The 23,565-nt window shown below is 39.2% G+C and overlaps 1 protein-coding gene across 1 annotated transcript in view; it reads left to right on the top strand.

Annotated features, from left to right (window-relative positions):
- The first annotated feature begins 11,930 nt into the window (after window positions 1-11,930).
- The window catches only part of TAOK1 (TAO kinase 1), a 136,038-nt gene continuing 124,403 nt past the window's right edge, over window positions 11,931-23,565 (top strand). The window contains exon 1 of the mRNA XM_081270403.1: window positions 11,931-12,609. The gene's annotated coding sequence lies outside the window, so the exon portion shown is untranslated. The remainder of the gene's footprint in view (window positions 12,610-23,565) is intronic.

The following is a 23,565-nucleotide window of genomic DNA, read 5'->3' as shown; positions in this document are numbered from 1 at the left end:
TGTGGTGCTGAGGATCGAACCCGGGCCGCACACATGCCAGGCGAGCGCGCTACCACTTGAGCCACATCCCCAGCCCCCAAAAGAAACTATTAAGATGCAATTTTTCTTCAGTTATGATCTATGTGAGACCTCTATTAAACTATGACTATGGTTCATAAGCCCCCAGTTTTGTTTTGTTTGTTTTTGGTATTAGAGATTGAACTCAGAGGCTCTTAACCACAGAGCCACATCTCCAGCCCTTTTTATATTTTATTTTGAGACAGAGACCCACTAAGTTACTTAGGGCCTTGCTAAGTTGCTGAGGCTGGCTTTGAACTCAAGATCCTCCTGCCTCAGCCTCCCAAACTACTGGGATTACTGGTGTGGGCCATGGTGCCAGGCAAATACTCAGTTGATATCTACTTACACTCACAAAGTCTCAAATGCCTTCAAATTCTACATCCACAATATTCTATATGGAGAAGATTTATGAAGAGAAGAATAAATTTCATGATATCTATTTACATGATACCATTTGATAATTAGATGAGACCTCTTTTTTTCAGGAATTTTGGGGTAATGGGTAAGAGAGAGCGTTTTATGTAGGAAAGGTCATATATCAGGCAAACTTAAATGTTGTATAAAACCTGAACTTTGGCTCCCATCACTAGTGAGTATAACATATCAGTAAAGGAAGCACTTGATTAAAACCCATGTTAGAAGTTTTTCTGATTTGTTTCCTGTGTGTAGACGCTAACAATGGCAGCATTCAGTGGAGTACATTAAACTAGGTTGCAACAGTGGGAAGCATCTGAAACTCCTGTCCCCGGGATGGACACATCCAACAATTTTTTTTTTCTTTTTACAGTACTAGGGAACCCAGCCGGACTCTATCACTGAGCTATATCTCCAACCCGTTTCATTTTTCATTTTGACAGGGTCTTGTTAAATCATTCAGGCTGGCCTCAAACTTGTGATCTTTCTGCCGTAGCCTTCTGACTCACTGGGATTACAGGGGTGTGCCACCATGCCCAACAAGCCACATACAATTTTATAACAAAATTCAGCCTATAGAGAAACCCAGGAATTTGGAGCTGGCTGTAGTATGTAGAGAGACTGAAAAAGAAGAGACAGAAAGAAATAGCTGAGGAAAAAAATTTTTTAAGACACTGATTTTTTAGATATAAGGTTTAATAATTTTTTTTTTAAACCTGGGGATGTAGCCTACTTGCTTAGCATGTGTGAGGCCATGGGTTCAATCCCCAGCATCACACACAGTATCCTCCCCTCCACCCTATCCCCAGCTTAAACTGATTTGAATTGTCATTTTCAACCAAAACCAAAAGACATCTTATAGCACAGTACTACTACCTAGTAAAGAGAAGTCCAAAGAGGAGGCTCAAAGACAATCCTGGGGCAATAAATGTCAACTTATTTTATGTTTGATTGCCAGCTGTTTCTGTTTTATATTCTCTGTGGCACAAATCTGGTAGGAATTCACAAAGTTTTTTTTTTTTTGTAAATCTTGGCAGATGTCAGCCAAAGAAAAGGGCATGACAAAATCGCCAATTTGTCCTGAGGATACATTCCAAAAAACCTCTCAGTCCACAAACATGCTATCCAACCCTTCCCACTGTCACAGATGTCCCAGACAATCACAGTTGTGATGCACTGATCATGGGATGCCTGCCAGAGGGTAGTGTCAGAGCAGTGGGATGAATATTTACCTCCTTACACATACACAATAACTGCTTAAAACATTTTCCATGGACTAAGCTTGGAACTAAGCTAAGCACTTTACATGTTATTTTATCTAATTCTTAAAGAACCCCCTGAGAAGGGTAATGTCAACCCCATTTTATAGATGAAGAAACCCACGTTCAGCATAGTTATAAAAATGAAAAAATAAGGTGGTCATTGACATTAGTAAATGATGGGAGTGGAACCCCAAAGTCAATATTTTAAACTATCATTGTACCTCTTTTACTACTTAATTTCGTCAGGACTGGATTTCTTTTAGTGGCTGTTCTAACTTATTCATGGCTTATAGTAGAAACTTATCTGATACTTGAGACTGGAAGGTTTCTAGGTCAGGATTGTATCATATTGAATTGCATCCTACCATCCTTTAGTACTTTGGCCCAGCATTTATTTATTCTTGAGGGTTAAAAATGGAAGGATTTGGTCCTTCCCCACATGGGGCATTTTAAAAAGACTGTTTTCTTTTCTTTTCTTTTTTTTTTTTAAAGAGAGAGGGAGAGAGAGAGAGAGAGAATTTTTTAATATTTATTTTTTAGTTTTCGGCGGACACAACATCTTTGTTTGTATGTGGTGCTGAGGACTGAACCCGGGCCGCACGCATGCCAGGCCAGCGCGCTACCACTTGAGCCCCATCCCCAGCCCTGTTTTGTTTTCTTCTTCAAGTATGAGGGATAGAACCCAGGGCCTTGTGCAGAAGACTGGCATTTTAAAAAGATGTTCACAAAACAAGTTTCATTACATGAGAATGTAGAGGTCAAGGAACAGCTCTGGCCAGGCACAATGGTGCATGCTTGTAATCTCAGCAACTCATGAGGCTGAGGCAAGAGGATCACAAGTCCGAGGTCAGCCTCAGCAACTTAGAGAGGCCCTAAACAACTTAGCAAGACCCTGTCTTAAAATACAGATAATAAAGGGCTAGAGACTTACTCAGTGGTAAAGTGTATCTGTGTTTAATTCCCAGTATCCCCACCCACACAAAAAAGAACTCTGTCCATAATCAACTTTATTTTCTAGCCTGTGAAACTTTGCTTATACTAGGCATATCTAAGTGACATATGATAGCCACATTACATTGCAACCTATTTATAGTTAATTGGTCCTGACATCTAAAGATAAAAGTCTATGAATGTGGGGGCTGGGGCTGGGGCTCAGCGGTTGAGCACTTGCTTTGCAAGTGTGAGACACTGGGCTCGATCCTCAGCACCACATAAAAATAAACAAAATAAAGGTATTGTGTCCTGTATATATTTATTTATTTACATATATTAAAAAGGCTATGGATGTGATATGTGGGTAGGAAGGATAGTAGAATGAATCGGACATTATCATCTTATGTGCGTATATGATTATATGACTAGTGTAATTCTACATTATGTACAAACAGAAGAATGAGAAGTTATACCCTATGTATGGTGTCAAAATGTATTCTATCATGTATAACTGATTAGAACAAATTTTTTAAAAAAGAAAAATATCTTTCTTTGTAGAAAAATAAAGTCTAAGGATGCACTGATATCATCCCAGGATACACTGAATGGGCTTCCAATAACCTATCTATCTATCTATTTATTTATTTGATTATTATTAGTTCTATGGAATACCTTACCTCTAGTTTCTAAATTTGGTAATTCTTTTTTTCCTTCCTTTTTTTTTTGTGATACTAAGGATTAAATCCAGAGGTGCTCATCACCGAGATATACCCCCAGCCCTTTTTATTTTGAGACAGATTCTTGATAAATTGTTGAAGCTGGCATTAAATTTTCTATCCTCCTGCCTCTGATTCTGGAGTAGCTGAGATCACAGGCATATACCACTGTGCCTGGCCCTAAACTGGCCCTAAAATACCCTTTCATTCAGTTTTATTTTTATTTTTTTACCTTCTATTGTAAGAAAATAGAGATTTCCATGAGTAATAATGATGTGATTGCAAAAAATTTATACTTTATCTAACCCTGGATTGGGATATCACCACAAGCAATGAATTTATCCTAAATTTTAATATTCAAGTAGAGTATTCTAGCAGAATACCAAAAGAAGACTTTTCTATTTCTGTTTCTAAATATTCACACACTCGCTGGGCACAGTGATGCATGCCTGTAGTCCTAGATACTTAGGAAACTGAAGCAGGAGGATCTCTTGAGACCAGGAGTTTGGGGCCACCTTGGGTAACCTAGTAAGATACACACACACACACACACACACACACACACACACACTTCAGAATTCAAATTATTTGCCTGTGTTATTTGCATCATTCCTCTAAACATTTTTAAATTTTTTTGTAGTTGTAAATGGACAGAATGCCTTTATTTTTTCATTTTTATTTTTTTAATGTGGTGCTGAGGATCAAACCCAGCACATACTAGGCAAGCACTCAGCTACTGAGTTACAGCCCCAGCCCTCCTCTATATATTTTTGAACTAAAAGGGACTCTAGAGATAATTTTAATTTATTTTCATTAGATTGGAAGCTGAGGCCCATAACTGGTTTCTATTAAAAGTAAGATATTGTTCTATGCATCCTTTGCTCACAGGTCATTTTACATGATTATTTAAATGTTTTGTACATGAAAATCTTCTTTCTTTTTAAAAAATCTTATTTCTATAAGAAGATTTTGAGTTCCTCGGGGTAGGGCAGGAGAGAAGGTTTAGAGAAGTGGATTGGGAGGCAGTGAAAAAAATAGGGGCTTAATAATCAAAGAGTCTGTATTCTAATTTTAGCTTTTCTTTTAGTGGAGATGTGATGTTGCACAGAGTTACTTAACTTCTCTGAGCTTTCTTTTTTTTGTAACAGAAATCATCATTATTATTATTATCATCATCATCATCAGTCATAACTCGAACAAGGATGTAGGGAAGACCAAGGGAATAATGAATATAAGCCCTTGCTTCATGCACTGCTTGGCACAGAGTAACTCCATAAATGCTAGTTTTGTTTGTTCCTTCTGTATTTTAAGACTAACACACATTGAGATTTTAACAAGTATTTGTTAAATTGACTTGATCCTTTACTTGAGTTACAATACTGAAAATAATTTCATTGAACAGAACCTCTACTCTTCTCAGTCTGTGCATCCAGTGACACATTGACAAGTTATCTTTTCAGATACTGATACATGTGTGACAATAAATATACTGGCATTGCACCTGTTCAGGTATCTCTTATACACACCAGAAATGTGTATGTACCATCAAAGTATTCTTGGTTATCAAAGTACTAATAATTCAATATAATGGAAAGATGTTTGATCTCATTCACACCTTTGGGTTCAAATTCTAGCTCTCCACTTACTTATTAGTTATGTGATTGAGGCAAATGTTACAAGCTGGTTAATGTTACCTGCTCACAGGTTTGTTATGAGGAAATAAGAAAACGTGGAAAGAGCTTGTTCTCGGTTTTGTCATTGCTTGGGTAACTTTCCTTTCTCTTTCTTTCTTTCTTTTTTTTTTTTTTTTTTTTTTTTTGGCCTGGAAATAGAATCCAGGGTGCTTTACCACTGAGTTGCTTGTTTTTATTTTTTTCTTTTGAGGCAGGATCTCACTAAGTTGCAGAAGCTAGCTTTGGACTTATGATCCTCATACTTTAGTCTTCTAAGTCTCTGGAATTATTGGCATGGGCCACCATGCCCAGGAGTCTCAAGTAACTTTTCTATCAAGGTCAAAATGTAGTTGGTATCCACAGTTCTCTCCACATCTTTCTGATTCTAATTTACAGACTTAAGAAATACTTAATTGATAGGGCTGGGGGTATAGCTCAGTTGGTAAGTGCTTGTCTTGCAAGCACAAGGCCGTGGGTTCAATCCCCAGCACCAAAAAAGAAAAAAAAACTTAATTAAGGTGCTGGGAGTATAGCTCAATTGGTAGAGTGCTTGCCTCACATTCACAAAGCTCTAGGTTCAATCCCCAGGACCACACACACACACACACACACACACACACACACAAAATCTTATGGGTTGGGGTTGTGGTTCAGTGGTAGAGTGCTTGCTAGCATGTGTGAGGCACTCTGTTTGATTCTCAGCACCACCTAAAAATAAATACATAAAATAAAGATCCATTGACAACTTAAAAAATACATTAAAAAAAAAGAAATTGCAGCGGGGCTTGATGGCTTACTCCTGTAATCCCAGTGACTCAGGAGGCTGAGGCAGGAGGAGGCAAGTTCAAAGGTGCTTAGCAACTCAATGAGACCCTGTCTCTAAATAAAATACAAAATAGGGCTAGGGATGTGGCTCAGTGGTTGAGTGCCCCTGAGTTTAATCCCCAGTACCAAAAACAAGAAAGAAAAATAAATTATATTTTAGGAACAATAAAACTATTCACCTTGGTATAGAGAATGAGGCATACTGGTGGAGGGGATGTGGGGAATAGTTGGAAGGCAATTATAGCACAGAGTTGAGAAACTGGGAGTATGAACTATCTCAGATGGGGCAGTATGGATCAAAGAGAAATGTTCAGGAGTTAAATACCCAGGAACTGCAATATACGCAAACTGTTCTGATAAATGTTATTATTATTTTTTTCAAATTTAGTTGTCAATGGATCTTTATTTATTTATATATGGTACTGAGAATCAAACCCAGTGCCTCACACATGCACTCTACCACTGAGCCACAACCCCACCCCAAATGTTATCTTTTTAAAAAATATTTTATTTTTTATAATTGGACACAATACCTTTATTTTGTTTATTTATTTTTATGTGGTGCTGAGGATGGAACCCAGGGCATCATACGTGCTAGGCTAGTGCTCTACCACTGAGCCACAACCCCAGCCCCTGTTGTTATCTTTTTAAAATTAATTTTTACATGAAATAACTGCTATGGTTTGTAGTATTTATTAATGATGTTTTATTCTTAAATAAACTTAATGTTAAGAAAGCTTGTGTGTGCTGTGTGTGGGGTGTGTGTGTGTGTGTGTGTATGAAACTTGGAGAATTTTGAGGATAGAAACCTATTAACACCAGATCACAGGCACAGAAGTAGAATAAATGAAAGACATCCAGGGTCTCTTTAAGATTCTCTTTGGGGGGGCTGGGGATGTGGCTCAAGTGGTAGCGCGCTCTCCTGGCATGCATGCGGAAAACTAAAAAATAAATATTAAAATTATCTCTCTCTCTTAAAAAAAAAAAAAAAGATTCTTTTTTGGGCTGGGAGTGTTTCTCAGTGGTAGAGTACTTGCCTAGCATATGGGAGACCCCAGGTTGGATCCCCCCTCCACCACACCAAAAAAAAAAAAAAATCTCTTAGTGCTGGGGAAATTGGAAAGAATGGAACTATAATTTATGGTAGAGGTGGAGGTAAGAATAAGAATGAGGTGATAGCAGATAGTAAATATTATAAAAACATCACCCATGCAACATTCTTAAAGAAACAATTATGCCATAAATATAATCAACTTGTTTACAAGAAGTATGAGCATTAAGGAAAATGTGAAACAACACATGAAATGACATGATGAGGATGAAATGGGCCAAGTCCAGAATGCAAAAAATTGATCTGACCTCTTCAATAAAAAAATCCTCTCTCTCTCTCTCTCTCTCTCTCTCTCTCTCTCTCTCTATATATATATATATATATATATATATATATATATATATATAATTTGTTAATTTTTGGTACGGAGGATTGAACTCAGGGGCACTCAACCATTGAGCCACATCCTCAGCCCTATTTTGTATTTTATTTAGAGACCGGGTCTCACTGAATTGCTTAGCACCTTGCTATGCATGTGAAGCTGGCTTTGAACTCCAGATCCTCCTGTGTCAGCCTCCGGAGTCTCAGGCATTACAGGCGTGCACCATCTTGCCTGGCGTATTTTTTATTTTTGAGACAGGATCTCACTAAATTGCTTAGGCCCTTGCTTAGTTGCTGAGGCTAACTTGTAGTTCCCCTGCCTCAGTTTCTTTGAGTTGCTGGGATTGCAGGTATGTGCCACTGACAGATCAGGCGAAGGTGGGCAGCGACCAAAGGAGGCAGATTTAAAAAGGGCCACGGAACAGGCTTTATTGGGATATCACTCCCAGATGGAACTCGATCAAACCGCCAGAGTGGCAGGAGAAGGGTCTGAGGAGAAACCGTGTGGAAGCTTGCTGGGCTGGACTTTTATGGGGCTTACAGCAGGAAGGGAAGGGCTTGGGACAGGAAAAGGTGTTTTTAGGGTCCCTTGTTGCATTGAAGTTGGTCAGTGGAGTTGGCTGAACTCCAGGATTGGCCAGGGGGTCCTGCTGATTGACAGGCGTTAGTCAGGTGATCTCGCTGATTGACAGGCGATCTCGCTGGTGCCTGATTGATGTCCCTTTGGGGGGGGGGGCTGTTTTGTTCTAAGTCCCACCAAGTTGCCACCACCGACCTAACAGCCACCTGTAAATAAACAAACTTCAAAGAAAAGAAAAAAGAAGGGAAAGAAGAAAAGAAAGAAATTTTAAGAAAGCATTTGGAGTTGGGCATGCTTGCTCACGCCTGTAATCCCAACGGCTCAGCTGGCTGAGGCAGGAGGATTGCGAGTTCAAAGTCAGTCTCAGCAAAAGCGAGGGACTAAGCAACTTAGTGAGACTCTGTCTCTAAATAAAATACAAAATAGGGCTGGGGATGTGGCTCATTTGTGGAGTGGCCCTAAGTTCAATCCTTGGTACCGTCCCCCCACCAAAAAGAAAGCATTTGTTCTAGGCATCCTGGCACATGCCTGTAATCCCAAAGATTTTGCAGGCTGAGGCAGGAGGATCCCAAATTCAAGGTCAGTCTCAGAAGTTAAATAAAACTCTCAGCAGACTGGGATTGTGGCTCAGTGGCAGAGCGCTTCCCTTGCAAGTATGCAGCACTGGGTTCCATCCTCCGTACCATATGAAAATAATAAATAAAATAAAGGTATTGTGTCCATCTACAACTAAAAAATAAAAATAAAAAAGACATCAATTTAGCAAGACTGTGTCTCAAAACAATCAAACAAATAACTGGGGATGTGGCTTAGTGGTTAAAGCACCTCTGGGTTTAATCTCAATACAAAAAAAAAAAAAAAAGAAAGAAAGTAAGCAGTCATGTTTGGTGGTGCACACCTGTAATCCCAACGACTCTAGAGGCTGAGGCAGGAGGATTCCAAGTTGGATACTTCAGCAAATTAGTGAGACCGTTGGCAATTTAGTGAGACTGTCTCAAAATTAAAAAAAAAAAAGAAGAAGAAAGCAAAAATGAAATGAAAGTTTTACGCATGAAAAGAATATTTATGGATGTACTTATCAATAATGCAAAATGTGGAACTTGTTCAGATTTTGATTCAGATAAATGAACTGTAAAAGGCATTCTGGAAATTATTGGGAAAAACTGAACATAGATTAAGTATTAAATAATATTAAAGGATTAAAAACTTTTTATAAAGGTTTGATAATGATATTGTGGTTATTTTACAATAAAAAGTCTTTGTTAGCAATACATATTAAAGTATGTGCTGGTGAAATGTTATGGTTTACAAGAAGTTTACTTAAAAATACTCCAGGGGAGCTGGACATGGTGATGAGCAGTTTTAGGAACAAAAGCAGCAAACTGAAAGTCCTAATTTTTTTTTTTTTTTTGTAGTTGTAGATGGACAGCATGTCTTTATTTTATTTATTTTTATGTGCTGCTGAGAGTCGAACCCAGTGCCTCATGCATGCTAGGCAAGCGCTCTATCACTGAGCTACAGCCCCAGGCCAGTCCTAAGGATTTTATGCAGGGAAGAGGTAGAACTAATTTTTTTTTTCTTTGTGCTGGGCTAGGTGGCACATGCCTGTAATCCCAGATGCTAGGGAGGCTGAGGCAGGAGAATCGCAAGTTTGAGGCTCACCCAGGTAATTTAGAAAGACTGTCTCAAAATAATAAAGAGCTGGTAATGTAGCTCACTGATCAACAGTCTTTGGGTTAAATCCGCATTATCACACACCAAATAAAAAATAAAATTTGGGCTGTGTGGAGGGGGAAATGGTAGTGTTTTAAATAGTTGAAGTTGGGTGATGGACACAAGGCAGCTTCTTCTTCTTATTATTCCTCCTCTTCCTCCTCCTCCTTCTCCTCTTTCTTCTTCTTTTTTTCTTTTGCAGTGCTGGGGATTTAACCCAGTACTTCATTTATTCTAGGTAAGCACTCCATCACTGAGCTATATCCCCAGCCCAATAAGTTTATTATTCTATTCTAATCCTTTTGTATTTGTTTGGAATTTTCCATAAAAATATATTATGGGAAACTGAATCTCTTTCTAGTCCCCAATGTGTGAAATAATTAGATGGAAGAAGAAAACATTCTTTTTTGGAGGGGGAGTGTTAGGTATTGAACCCAGGGCTTCACCACATACGAAGTATGTGCTCTACCCCTGGGCTATACTCCTAGCTCTTATAAGAGAACATTCATGCTGTAATAATTTCTTGCTGGAACACATCAGAATTGGAGGGGCATCTTTTAAGGATAGGGTGGAGGAAGAGGGCCCCTGTCAGGAAAAGAAGGTAGAAGGAAAACTGGTTTTGAGTGGTGTTGAAAAGCCAAGGAGGAGCGCAGTTTCAAGATGGAAGGAGTGTCAACTATGTCAAATATTGCAGATGACAGGAAGGGCAGGATTAAATGACTTCACTAGATATAGCAACCAAGGTCACTCTTGAACTTCAGCAAGATCAGTTTCAGTGGAGGTGGGAAGATCCACGTTTCCCAAGCAGCCTGGCTGTGAAGAGATGAAGATGGTAATCTTCCCACACCTTCCACCCCAAAAGGAGAAAGGGCAAGTTTTTATATGCTGAGGGGGACATGCCATTTGACAGTGGTTGACAATACAGGCAAAAAATGGAATGACTCACAGAGTACCCTATTACAGGAAAAAGTATTGAGAAAAAAATCATATGCACTGTTTTTCTGATGTTTACTGAAACTTCCAATCACTGCTCCAAAGAAATTTCTTCCACAGTAAACAAAACAGATATATATTTGTCTCAGTTAAGATGGTTGAAAAGCCACGATTTTTTTGTGACTGCACTTCAGACACACTAAAAGTGTTATATATATATATATTTTTTTTTTTTAGTTGTAGATGGATACAGTACCTTTATTTTTTTTTTTTTATGTGGTGCCTCACATGAGCTAGGCAAGTGCTCTACCACTGAGTTACAACCCCAACCCTTCAGTTGTTCTTGAGTTAAAAACCACTGTAAGAGGGCTGGGGTTGGGGATCAGTGGTAGCACACTCGCCTGGCATGTGTGAGGCATTGGTTTTGATTCTCAGCACCATATAAAAATAAATAAAATAAGGGTATTGTGTCTATCTACCATTAAAAAAATATTAAAAAACCCCAAACAAACCACTTTATGTCCCTAAAAAAAGAAGAAAAATTATTCAACACACACACACACACACACAAGTTGTTTTTTTTTTTTTTTAATGTACCTGGGACTGAACCCTGGGGCGCTTAACCACTGAGTCACATCCCCAGCGGTTTTTATTTTTATTTTGAGACAGGGTCTCTCTGAGTTATTGAGAAGTTGGCCTCAAACTTGTGATCCTACTGCCTAAGCCTATCAAACTGCTGGAATCACAGGCATGCGCTACTGTGCACGGCCCTTCCCAAAGGAGTTCTACCTCTCCCTGCATATCCTTTGGTTTGCTGCACTTGTTCCAAAAAACCACTCATCACTCAAACTACCAAACCTGCAAATTCTTTTTAAGTAGCTTTCCTACCATCACCAATATATAGGGTGGCTTAAATTATATTTCCAAATCTTACTGCCTTTCCAAAAATTACTATAAACTATTAGAATCTGAAAACTGAATTATATATTGATTATGATGCTCAGGTTACCTCTGAATTCCAAGGAGGAGTCGAGGTAAGGTATCTAAGGAATGGGATATTTTACACTTTAGGACAAACTTTCACACCAGCAGTATTGGTTGGTGGGAGGAGCTGATGATTTGGAGGTGAGAAGAAGGGGAGTGCAGACAAGTTAGTCTTCTTAGACTTCCGGGGGTGAATACACCTGTCACTCGCCTGGCACAGAAGCTCAAAAAGCTGAGTGAGGTTGCGCTGGACAGAGTATAGGCCACCCGGAGAACTTGGCTCAATTAAAAGGTTTACACGCGCCCTCACGGGCGCGCGCACGTACGCAGTCGTGTCTTGCGCAGGGTCGGGCCTGTCAGGCGGGAAATCTCGCGAGATCGGAGACTGGGATGACTGTCGGGAGGAGGGGAGTGGTGTTGGGGAAGGGGGGGAACCTGGGCAGCGGCCGGGCTCTGTGGCTTCAGGGCTCTGAAGGAGAGAGGGAGGGTGGCAAAGAGAGTGAGTCGGTACCACTGCCTGCTTGAGGAAAGAGGAGGGGTCCCGCTCGCCCTGCGCCCTTCGCGGGCCAAGAGTGCTAAGCACCCGCGAGCCTCTCAGGCCTCCCGGCCCCTGGGGACCCCGCCCCGCCGCCCGCCGGCCGGCCCGCGGCCTCGCTTCTCTTTGTGAGCGCCCCCTTCCCAGGGGTGGTGGTGGTGGTGGTGGCAGAGGGCCACGCGTGGGCCCGCCCGCCGAGGGGCCGCGGCGGGGGACCGAGAGGGCCTCGGCTGTGTGAGAACGGGAGGCGGCCGAGGCCCGGGCCGGTTCCCCCGAGGCGGCGGCGGCGGCTCCGGGCACTTCCCCGCGCCATCTTAGCTGAGCCCCAGCGCTGAGGGCGCCTCCTCGACTCTGGTCGTCCCCTCGCCGCCCCCCTCCCCGCCCCTTGTCGCAGAGCTTGGGCTGGGCAGCTCGCTGGGGCTCCGCGGGGTGGGGGGCGGCGGTCGGTCGCCAGGCCCCCTCCTCACTCCTCGCCCTCCAGCTAGCAGCTACCTGAGCGCCGCGGGGGGCTGCGTTTGCCTACTCCGCTGCAGACCTGACGGCTAAAGGGTAAGGGCACCTCTGCTAGGGAAAGGAGACCTGGCGGGGGGCGGGGAAATTCGGCCCACTCAGGCCTCTACGGAAGAAGGGATGTGGGAGTGGGGTGGGGGAGGGAGACAAGGAGGGTCTGTGATTCTGTGGGTGGGGTGAAGAAGCTGGTTAGCTGGGCGCCCTCCTGTTATGAGGGGCAGGAGCAATTACATTCCTTTTTCCTGAGGGTCACCGGAAGGGGTGGTGGAAGGGGATGTTTCGAGGAAGGTGTGGCCCTCGTAGGGAGACAGGATTGAAGTGCACCCCGATTTAAAGGCGCGAAGTCCCTTTCCCTCAGGTCTCTCTGCTCCTCCTGTTCCTCCTCCTCCTTTGTAGTGTCTATGTATTCTTGGGAAGGGAGACTGCTCTGAATAGCCTACTGGGTGGATTCAACCCTCAAGAAATATATACTTCTCTTTAGGGGTGATGGAAGCGTTTCTCTCCCCCTACCCTTCCCCCTTCCTCATCGTCTAGTGTACTGCAATGCTGCAGAAGTCCGAGGCAATTTCTTCATACACAGACCCATGTATACACTGAAGGGAGGGGGAGCAGGAGAGAGAAGTAATGGCGCTTCCCTTGGAAAGGTTACTCTTCTTCCTTTGATTTTTAAATCGATAACAGTACCGTTAATACTCTTCTCCTGAGATCTGTCCATGGAAAGTATAGCTGCTCCTGTTGTTATTGTTAGGGGGTATGGCCTTTCAAGAGGACCCCTCAAGTTGGAACAGTTGATGTGTCTCTGGATGGGCTTTTTTTTTTTTTTTTGGAGCAGGTTGAGTTTTCGTTAGAATTCAAATAAAATAATTTTGTATTCTCTTATTTTTCTTCCTATAGCTTTTGCAAGTTTTGAAGAGTTATTAAAAATTATACAGGGGTTGGGGCTGTGGCTCAGCGGTATCACGCTTGCTTGGCATGCGTGAGGCGCTGGGTTGGATTCCCAGCAACATATACAAATAAATAAAATAAAGGTCCATCAACAACTAAAAAATATTTTTAAAAAACCAATTATTACATACAGACAGGCTTTCTGATAGACGTTTGTCCCTGGGCTGTGGATTTTAAAGGTTAATACTGTTTTGTGTAATATTGAAATTGGAATTTTTCTGAAAATCATTAGGTTAGAAATCTTTCTGTAGCAAATGCTCTGTTTCTTAAAGAAATGAAGATAATTGATATTAATATGCCCAATTATGATTAACTTTTGCTTTGTATCATTTTTTTTAAAAAGGTCATCTCAGTTGGTTTGGTACTTGTTGGTTTTGTCTGGGTAAACATAAATAAAAACAATTTTAACATTGCCACGTGCTTTTTGTGACCAAAAAGTAGTCTTCAAGTCCTGAAGGAATCTTGATGTACTGTCAATATTTTTTCCTTTAAGTGTTTAGGTTTACTGGGGAAGTGATTTAAAAATGTTCCACATGTGAATATTAGTAGAATTAAATAATTTTCCCAAAGTGATGAAGATGACTAAAATGTAATATCACAGATATGATCTGTCTTGATATTTTACAAACAAGTTATAGTTGGTGTTTAAGTTTTACTTAGTGAATTATTTATTTAAAAAATACTTTTGTGTTTATGTTATCATTAAATGTACCCAGAACTTTCTTGGTGTGTTGCTTTTTGAAATCTGTTTGAATACAGGGATATAAAGATGTTAGCAATAGTGCTGGGCACTAATAGTTTCTATTATCTTATTTCATGATTTTGATGTAGTCTTATCATTTTTTTCCCTTCACAAAATAGAATGCTCTTTTCCTTCTTTCTTCCCTTTTGATGTTCATTTCAATTGATTTAATTTAAGCAGCACTATTCATTTGAATCTGTATTTCATGATACAAAATTTCATGTTGTGATGTGTGGAGTTTTCTCCTATGTGGCAAATTGTGCCATAAGGCCTATTTCTGTAGATTATGGTTTGTTGATAATGAATTCATGTATACTAGCATGTGTATATCCAACCATACTGCTTACTAGAGACTTCCTTTATCTTAGAAAGATTGCAGGAAGAGAGGCTTTATCAATAAAAGCTATAAAATTTAAGAATATACACAGGGTGTGTATTTGCTGTATTTCAGCACACCGGGACTAAGTGGTACTCTTGGGGGTAACAAAAAGAAACACTGTTTTCCATAGCTGATAGGAACTCTGCCTAAAAGTGGTAAAAGTGTCTTCAGGATCAATTAGCTAAATTTGTTATTAAGGAAAAACTGCCTGAGGGTTTTTTCAGAAGATGACCTCTGATGTCACTGTCAGAAAGAGAATACTGAGAGCTATTAGTCTGGGTTGGTTCCAGATTAGTATGGCACTTCTTATGTTTCTAAATAGTTCGTGTACAAAATGGCAGTGTACATCACTTCCTGTTCTTTCACAACTGGCTCTTTCTGTGGATTCCCTTTTAATGACTTAATTTTTGGCATTCTGATCTCTGATTCGTTAATTTGGTTATAATCTCATGTCTTATACATGGAGGAATATCTTAGAATCCACTGGTTTAGAGACTTTTACAATAACAAAACATTGCTTCTAAACTGAAGAATATTATCAAAAATAAATTGAAACTCTGAAAGGTTTTTTTTGTCTGTGTGTATGCTCACACACACACCCACCCAACTGCAGGGATTGAACCCAAAGCCTTGTGCATGCTAAGCAAGCGCTGTACCATTGAGTTATATCCTCAACCCTCTGAGAGGGTTTTTTTTGGTACTGGTGATTGAACCCAGGGGCACATTACCACTGAGCTACATCCCCAGTTCTTTTTATTTTTTGTTTTGAGAGAGGGTCTTGCTAAATTGCTGAAACTGGCCTCAAATTTGTGATCCTCCTCTGTCAGCTGGGATTACAGTGCATGCTACCTCACCCTGCTCTTGAGAGGTTTTAAAGAGATACAGTAGTGTGTAAGACCAAAATGTACGAGGGGTTGCTGAATAGAAAATAATTATTGTTTTTTCTATAATATAAACTTCTGGAGAACTGTGTATATGGCAATTAATTGAATATATGTTATTAAAAAATAAGATTTGTTTATCAAGACATACACGGGGGCAGCAGTTGTAACTCAGTGGTAGAGCACTTGCCTAGCATGTGCGAGGCACTGAGTTTGATCCTCAGTACCACATAAAAATAAAGGAATAAAATAAAGGCATTGTTTCCATCTACAGCTAAATAAAAATATGCATTGTATTTGGTCCCATTCTTTGATGTCATTCCATCAATAAGAATGAAATTGATTAGTTATTAGGATACCATAATGACAGGATACTCCCAAAGAAGTATAATTGATTTTAATAATTTGATGATTCTTAGTGGACATGAATACTTAGTAAATCCAGAAATTACCTTTGCCAACTGTTGGCATTTCATGTAGAGTTGAGATTATATGTTATTATATGTAGTACCTGGAAATAAGTTGTTTTGCATTTGGCTGATTTGTTTATTTATTAAAATCAGTTAATTTGGGCTGGGGATGTGGCTCAAGCAGTAGCGCGCTCGCCTGGGCTGCGTGCGGCCCGGGTTCGATCCTCAGCACCACATACCAACAAAGATGTTGTGTCTGCCGAGAACTAAATAAATAAATAAATAAATATTAAAAAAAAATTCTCTCTCTCTCTCTCTCTCTCTCTCTCTCTCTCTCTCTCTCTCTCTCCTCTCTCACTCTTTCTTTAAAAAAAAATAAAATCAGTTAATTTCTCATTTGTAATCTATCTCCTTTTGATTATAAGTAGTTTTTATTATAACAGCTAATTGCATTCATACAGATTTAACTTTCAAGAAATTAAGAGCTTTTTTTGGTAAGAGTTAAGGATTCAGTTTAGGATCATATGTGAATGAATCTCTTCTTTAAAATTTTGACTATTGACTACTATTTCTATAGTCAAGTCTTGTATAAAATTGGACTATTTCATTAAACAGTGTGCCAACATATGATCATCTGCTTTTTAGGTTTCTGAACTTCTTCATGGCTGGACTTTTTTTTTTTTTTTAAATATTCTTTAAGGTTTCCTGTTATAAAATGAAAGTGAGAAGATATAACCAATATTTTGTTCCTTTATATTCCATTGTTGGGTTAAAGTAGTTGAATTTTTAGTGATTAAAATTTGACTTTTTCAGGGGTAGGAGGGAACCAGGGGTTGAATCAGGGGCACTTGGTCATTGAGCCACATCCCCAGCCCTATTTTGTATTTTATTTAGAGACAGGGTCTCACTGAGTTGCTTAGCACCTCGCTGTTACTGAGGCTGGCTTTGAACTTGTGATCCTCCTGTCTCAGCCTCCTAAGCCACTGGAATTACAGGCCTGCATCACCATACCTAGCTAAAATTTGATTTTTAATTTCATTAAAGATGTTTTATATCTTCTAAAATATCACATGAATTAAAACCTTCGGAAGGGCTAGAAATGGCTATTTTCTTTTTTTCTTTTTTAAAAAGAGAGAGAGGAGAGAGAGAGAGAGAGAGAATTTTTTTTTTTTTAATATTTATTTTTTAGTTCTCGGCGGACACAACATCTTTGTTGGTATGTGGTGCTGAGGATTGAACCCAGGCCGCACGCATGCCAGGCGAGCGCGCTACCGCTTGAGCTGAGCCACATCCCCAGCCCGGCTATTTTCAATTGATGTTTTTGTCATCATTTGATAACAATTATTTCTATTTCTATATTCCTTCAATTTGTGCTAGAAGCAGATTTTTTGTTCTGAAATATAGTCTAAGGCTGTGTCTTCTTACATGATGACACATGTGGTTCATAAAAGATAGGGGTTTCTGGGCTGTGGTTGTAGATCAGTGGGAGAGTGCTTGACTAGCTTGTGAGGCACTGGGTTTGATCTTCAGCACCACATAAAAATAAATAAATAAAGGTATTGTGTCCTTTAAAAAAAAAAGTTTCTCAAAGTACCTTGCAGGGCACAGTGGCATATGTCTATAATTCCAGCTATTCTAGAGGCTGAGGCAGGAGAGCAAGTGTGAGGCTAGCCTAGGCAATGTCTCAAAATAAGATAAAATGGGCTTGAGATGTAGCTTTGTGATAGAGTGCCCCTAGGTTTAACCCCCAGTATTGGTGTGGGTGGGATGGGAGTGGGGTGGGAGTGACAGGTTGTGGGAGAAGGATTTGGCCTATAAAGTAAGTAAAGGTACAGGTTACTGAGTACTTTGCATAATACCACAGCCTAGTAAAAATGCTCTTGAGCTAAGTTGGAGAATCACTTGATGCCAAGAGTTTGACATGCCAGCCTGAGCAACGCATCAAGACCCCATCTCAAAAAAAAAAAAAAAAAAAAGCCAATGTCAGTTGTCAGAGTTTTTTAAAAATATTTTTTTAGTTGTAGATGGTCACAATACCTTTATTTTGTTTATCTTTATGTGGTACTGGTGATCAAACCCAGTGCCTCACACATGCTAGGCAAGCACTCTACCACTGAGCCACAACCCGGCCTCTGTCCTAGGTTGTTATTTATTTATTTTTGCAGTGCTGGGGATTGAACTCCATGGCCTCATGCATGTTAAACAAGCACTCTACTACTGATCTATAAGTTATTATTTAAATATAACTGTAACTGCCCCTTACATTATTTAAATATAACTATATTTAATTGCCCTCTAGCTTATCTTTCAGCTGAGAAAGGGGCCCATTTTTCCTTTTGATAAATTATTTGATCAAATAATTTTATTCAGGTTTAGATGTAGGTGAATTACTACAATGTTTAGAAAGACATTCAAAATTTAGTTTCTGAGAAAGAATTATGAGATAATAGAGTGGAACAGAGCTTTCTGATTTTCATACACCAATAATAATAAAACTAGCACTTAACATTACCATTTATTAGCTGTATAACTTCTGTAACTTTTTTGGGGGGGGGTTGTAATCAAGGGATTGAACTCCGGGTCACTCAATCACTGAGCCATATCCCCAGCCTTATTTTGTATTTTATTTTATTATTTTTTTTTAAAAGAGAGAATTTTTAATATTTATTTATTTTTTTAGTTTTCGGTGGACACAACATCTTTGTTTGTATGTGGTGCTGAGGATCGAACCCGGGCTGCACGCATGCCAGGCGAGCACCTTACCGCTTGAGCCACATCCCTAGCCCTATTTTGTATTTTATTTAGAGACAGGGTCTCACTGAGTTGCTTAGGCCTTGCTTTTGCTGAGGCTGGCTTTGAACTCGCAGTTCTCCTGCCTCAGCCTCCTGATCAGCTGGGATTACAGGCATTCATTCGCCCACCAAGCCTGGCCCCCCCAGTTCTTTTTATTTTTACTTTTTATTTTATAGTCTTTACAAAGTTACCCAGGCTGTCTTCCAAATGCTATTCTGCCTCAACTTCCCAAGTAGCTAGAATTACAGGCATGTGGCACTATGCCTGGCCCTAATGTGAATTTTAATCTTTGAGAAGGTTTCTTTTTTCCTTGCCTGGAATGAAATTTCTGTTCTTCTTTGGCATTTCATTTGTTTATTTAAGAAAACTTTGATATCCCATTTCTGCCTCCTAAGCTCTTTTCACCATCCTTGATTTTGAAGGCCATTGGAGTACTCATTTTTTTCTAAGCTTTTTTACTTAGATGGTATTTGTAGGTGTATCTTCACCTTGCAAATGCTTTATATTTAAAAATGAATTAATTCAACAAACTGTAAGTGAAAATTATGTGCCATTAAGACACTGTCCATGCTCTGTATGAATTTTGTCTTCTCAGTTTTTTTTTTTTTTTGTTTCCTGAATAGTTTTCTCAAGCTAAATATTTATAAGAAAGCAAAGACTTGCTTCTTTGGTTGTGACCCCTTAATGGCTTATGAATTCCATTTAGAGAACTACGATAATGAAAAAATAATTGGCAGTGTCAGAGTTTGGTGCCCAAGTTAGGGTAAGCATTATTATGGGACACTTTTGCTTGCCATATTTTTTTTGTATTCTGGCATCCAGTTAACTTTATTTTGAAATTTCTTTTTCACCTCATCCCTTCTTCTTTTTTTTTTTTTTTTTTTCCCTTTTTGCCATTGCTGGGTATTGAACCCAGGTTCCAGTGTATGCTAGACAAATGCTCCAGACCTGTTTTAACTTATAATCTTATGTTTCCCAAATTATGCTTATATTTATTTTTTACCTTTTTATGCCAGTAACTTTACTCTTAATCTATACTCATTGCAATCACCAGTTATTTGGTAGTCATGTTGAGTATATTTATCTTTCCTAGATTTCAGAGTTAGAGGGTATAGTGCACTTGGTCCAAAAGATTTGAGGCAGGGTACTAGCAGTTTTGGGAATGATGGTTAAATTTTGATTTTTTTCTTTTTTTAAACTGGTGATTGAACTCGGGGTTGATTAACAACTGAGCCATGTCCTCAACCCTTTTTATATTTGATTTAGAAACAGAGTCTCACTGAGTTGCTTAGGGCCTTGCTGAGTTGCTGAGGCTGGCTTTGAACTCATGATCCTCCTGTCTCAGCCCCCTGAGTAGCTGGGATTTACAAGCAGGCACCACTGTGCCTGGCAAATTTTGATATTTTGATACTGGGAAATGTGTGTCATATGCTCTGTATGAATGCAGTTTCTCATGAATTGCAGAATTTATTAAAAGAAAAAGAGGGTTGGGGTTGTAGTTCAGGGGTAGTTAGTGTGTGAGGCACTGGGTTCAATTCTTAGCACCACATATAAATAAAATAAGGGTCCATTGACAACTAAAAGAATATATATTAATTTTTTTTTTTTTTTTAAATTGAGACAGGGTCTTACTATGTTGTGCAGGCTGGCCTTGATCCCCTGGGCTCCAGAGAGCATCCTGGCTTGGCACACTGGCTCATGCCTGTAATCTCAGCTACTTGGGAAACAAGCAGAAGAATTACAAGTTTGAGGCCAAGCTGGGCAATTTAATGAGATCCTTTCTTAAACAGTAAAAAGAGCAGGGGAATAGCTCAGTACTAAAGTGCCCTTGGGTTCAAACACCTGTAGTATTTGGGGGGCGGGGAGGAGCTCTTCTCCATAGGCTCATACCACTGTGCCCAGCAAGATAAATTTTTTTTTGGGGGGGGTACTGAAGATTGAACCCAGGGATGCTCTACTACTGAGCTGTATCTCCAGTCATTTTAATAAAAATGACTTTTGTTTTGAGACAGGGTCTTGGTAAATTGTTTAGGGCCTTACCAAGTTGCTAAGGCTGGCCTTAAACCTGTAATCCTCCTGCCTCAGCCTTCCAAGTTGCTGGAATCACAGGCATATGCCATCACATCCTGCATGAGAACTTTTTAAAAAACTTGGGACATATTATTTTTTTTTTAAATTTGGGGACATAGATTTAATTTTAAAATAGGAATTGTAATATGTAGTAATTTGTAGTTTAATAAAATTTATTATATGACTTTTTATATTTTTTAGTTGTAGTTGACACAATACCTTTATTTATTTATTTATTTATTTATATGTGGTGCGGTGCCGAGGATTGAACCCAGCGCCTTGTATGTGCTAGGCGAGCACTGTACCGCTAAGTCACAACCCCAGCCCCTATATGATTTCTTAATAGTCTAAATAAGTATATTAAAAGGATTTCAGTGTGCTTCAATGTATTATATCTAACCATAGTCCTTATGTTTTGGTTGATTTTATTTTTTAATTTTTTTGCGGTACTATGGATTGAATCCAGGGGTGCTCTACACTGAACTATATCCTCAGCCCACCCCCCCTTTTTTTGTTTTAGAAGCTACTATTTATTTTCCATAATTATATTTCCATTTTGCTTGGTGGTTGTTCCTGTCTGCTCAGTGACCTGAGCAGTGGAAACTGCAGACCAGTCTTTAGTTGCTGAAGACGGGCTTTCCAGTCTTCAGTAGGAAACTGCAGGATAGGCACAGTTTGAGGCCAACCTGGGCAACCTAATGAGATCCTGCATGCTTTCAGACCAGTTTGGAACCTCAGGTTGAGTAGCAGTGAACGTAAGAACCAGTCCATTTACTCTTAAATTCTTTCTTGGTCACAGCTTCTGGACTCTCCCCCTGGCCCCCTGGCCCCCCACTTTTTTCCCCCTCATTTTGAAACAGGGTCTCATTAAGTTTCCATTTAGGCTGGCCTCAAATTTGGGATCCTTCTGTCTCAATTTCCCAAGTGGCTGAGATTACAGGCATGTGCCACCACACCCAGTATGGTTGATGTTTCTAATCCACCTATGCTAGCAATTATGAATCTCTGTCTGTATATTGGATTGATTTTTACCAATTTATTCTCAGGGACACTGAAAAAGAGGTTTCAGTAAAAGTTGATGACTAGAATTACTAAAGTTCAAGGTTTTTTTCTTTTAGACTCAGGAGTTTAGTGTCACTGAAAATTTGAAAAGTTTTGTCTCTGCCAAAAGCAACCATATCGACCTTTGAAAACTAAAATTACTTTTTAGCATGTAATTGTTCTTTAAAAATTTTTTTTATATTTGTAGATGAACATCATGCCTATATTTTGTTTATTTTGTTTAGCGCCACAAAATAAACAAAATATAGGTGCCTCACAGGTGCTAGGTAAGCACTCTGCCACTGAGCTATAGTCCCAGTCCCATGTAATTGCTCTGGATAAAGAAACTTTGTTCCTCATTGTTGCATAGGATTTCTATATAGTACATGGTATAGTATTTAATCTCATGTTGTGTAAATGGATGATGATGATTGTGAAATTTATAGCAATCATCACACAACAGGAATATGGTATTTTAGTTGATTTTGTTTCCTAGAATTTGAGCTTTAAAAAAAATTTTTTTTTTTGTTATTGGTGGACAATAACAAAAAATTTATATGCGGTGCTGAGGATCAAACCCAGTGCCTCACACATGCTAGGCAAGTGCTCTACTGCTGAGCCACAACCCCAGCCCAAATTGAAGGGTTTTGAGTCCCAGGAGGGACAATATAATGTGTTACTTTCAGATTCTTTAGTTTGATATGTAGTTGTTAATGATAATGTTTTTTCATTCTCTACCAAAAATGAAAAATAAAAAAATTTGAAAATGAATTAAAATATTTTTAAGATTTCAGTTTAGGTAGTTACATGTATTTTTGTGTTTTATCTTTGAATGTTCAGTTCTATAATGTAATGCCAGGAAGTTTAATCAAAAGTAAAAGGAAGGAGCTGGTGCTGTATGTAGAAGTCAAAGTAAAAGGAAGCCAGGCATGGTGGTGTATGCCTGTAATCTCAGTGACCCAAGAGGCTGAGGCAGGAAGATCCAAAGTGTGAGGCCAGTCTCAGCAACTTAGAGAGACCCTGTTTCAAAATAAAAAGGGCTAGGGATGATAAAGTGCCCCTGGATTCAATTCCTAGTTCCTCCCTCACCGAAAAAAAAAAAAAAAAATATATATATATATATATATGTGTGTGTGTGTGTGTGTGTGTGTGTATGTGTCTGTGTGTGTGTATAATAACTCTAAACAATTAGATTTAATAAGGTATCTGGTTAACATTTAAGAGCCTTGTAAATACAGATTTTCATTTAGTCTTTCAGGTGATGGCATGGACTATATTAGGACAGGAATGGTGAAATAAATACAGTAAGCAAACATTTGAAATGTGTTCTATGACTTTTGTTGAGGTGGTGAATCCATTCATTAACAATAAGGTAGGGGCTGGGGTGTGGCTCAGTGGGAGAGTGCTCGCCTAGCACACGTGAGGCACTGGGTTCAAACCTTAGCACCACATAAAAATGAAATAAAGATATTATGTCCACCTACAACTAAAAAAAAAATTTTAACAAAAAACAATAAGGTAGTTCTGTTATTGAAAAATGAAATGTTAAGTAAGCAAAATAATTGATATAAAATCTAATTTCCTTGACAGTTAATATGTGAAAGTATACTATCAATCCATTTTTTTTTGGTAGTTGTAGATGACGAATGACATTATTTTATTTGTTTATTTTTATGTGGTGCTAAGGATTGAACCCAGTGCCTCACATACGCTGGCAAGTGCTCTGCCACTGAT

The sequence above is a fragment of the Spermophilus citellus genome (assembly GCF_964194105.1).
Source record: "Spermophilus citellus genome assembly, chromosome: 17".
Lineage (NCBI taxonomy): Eukaryota > Metazoa > Chordata > Mammalia > Rodentia > Sciuridae > Spermophilus > Spermophilus citellus.
The sequence above is the reverse complement of the archived record's forward strand: the minus strand, read 5'-3'. Positions and strand labels throughout refer to the sequence as shown.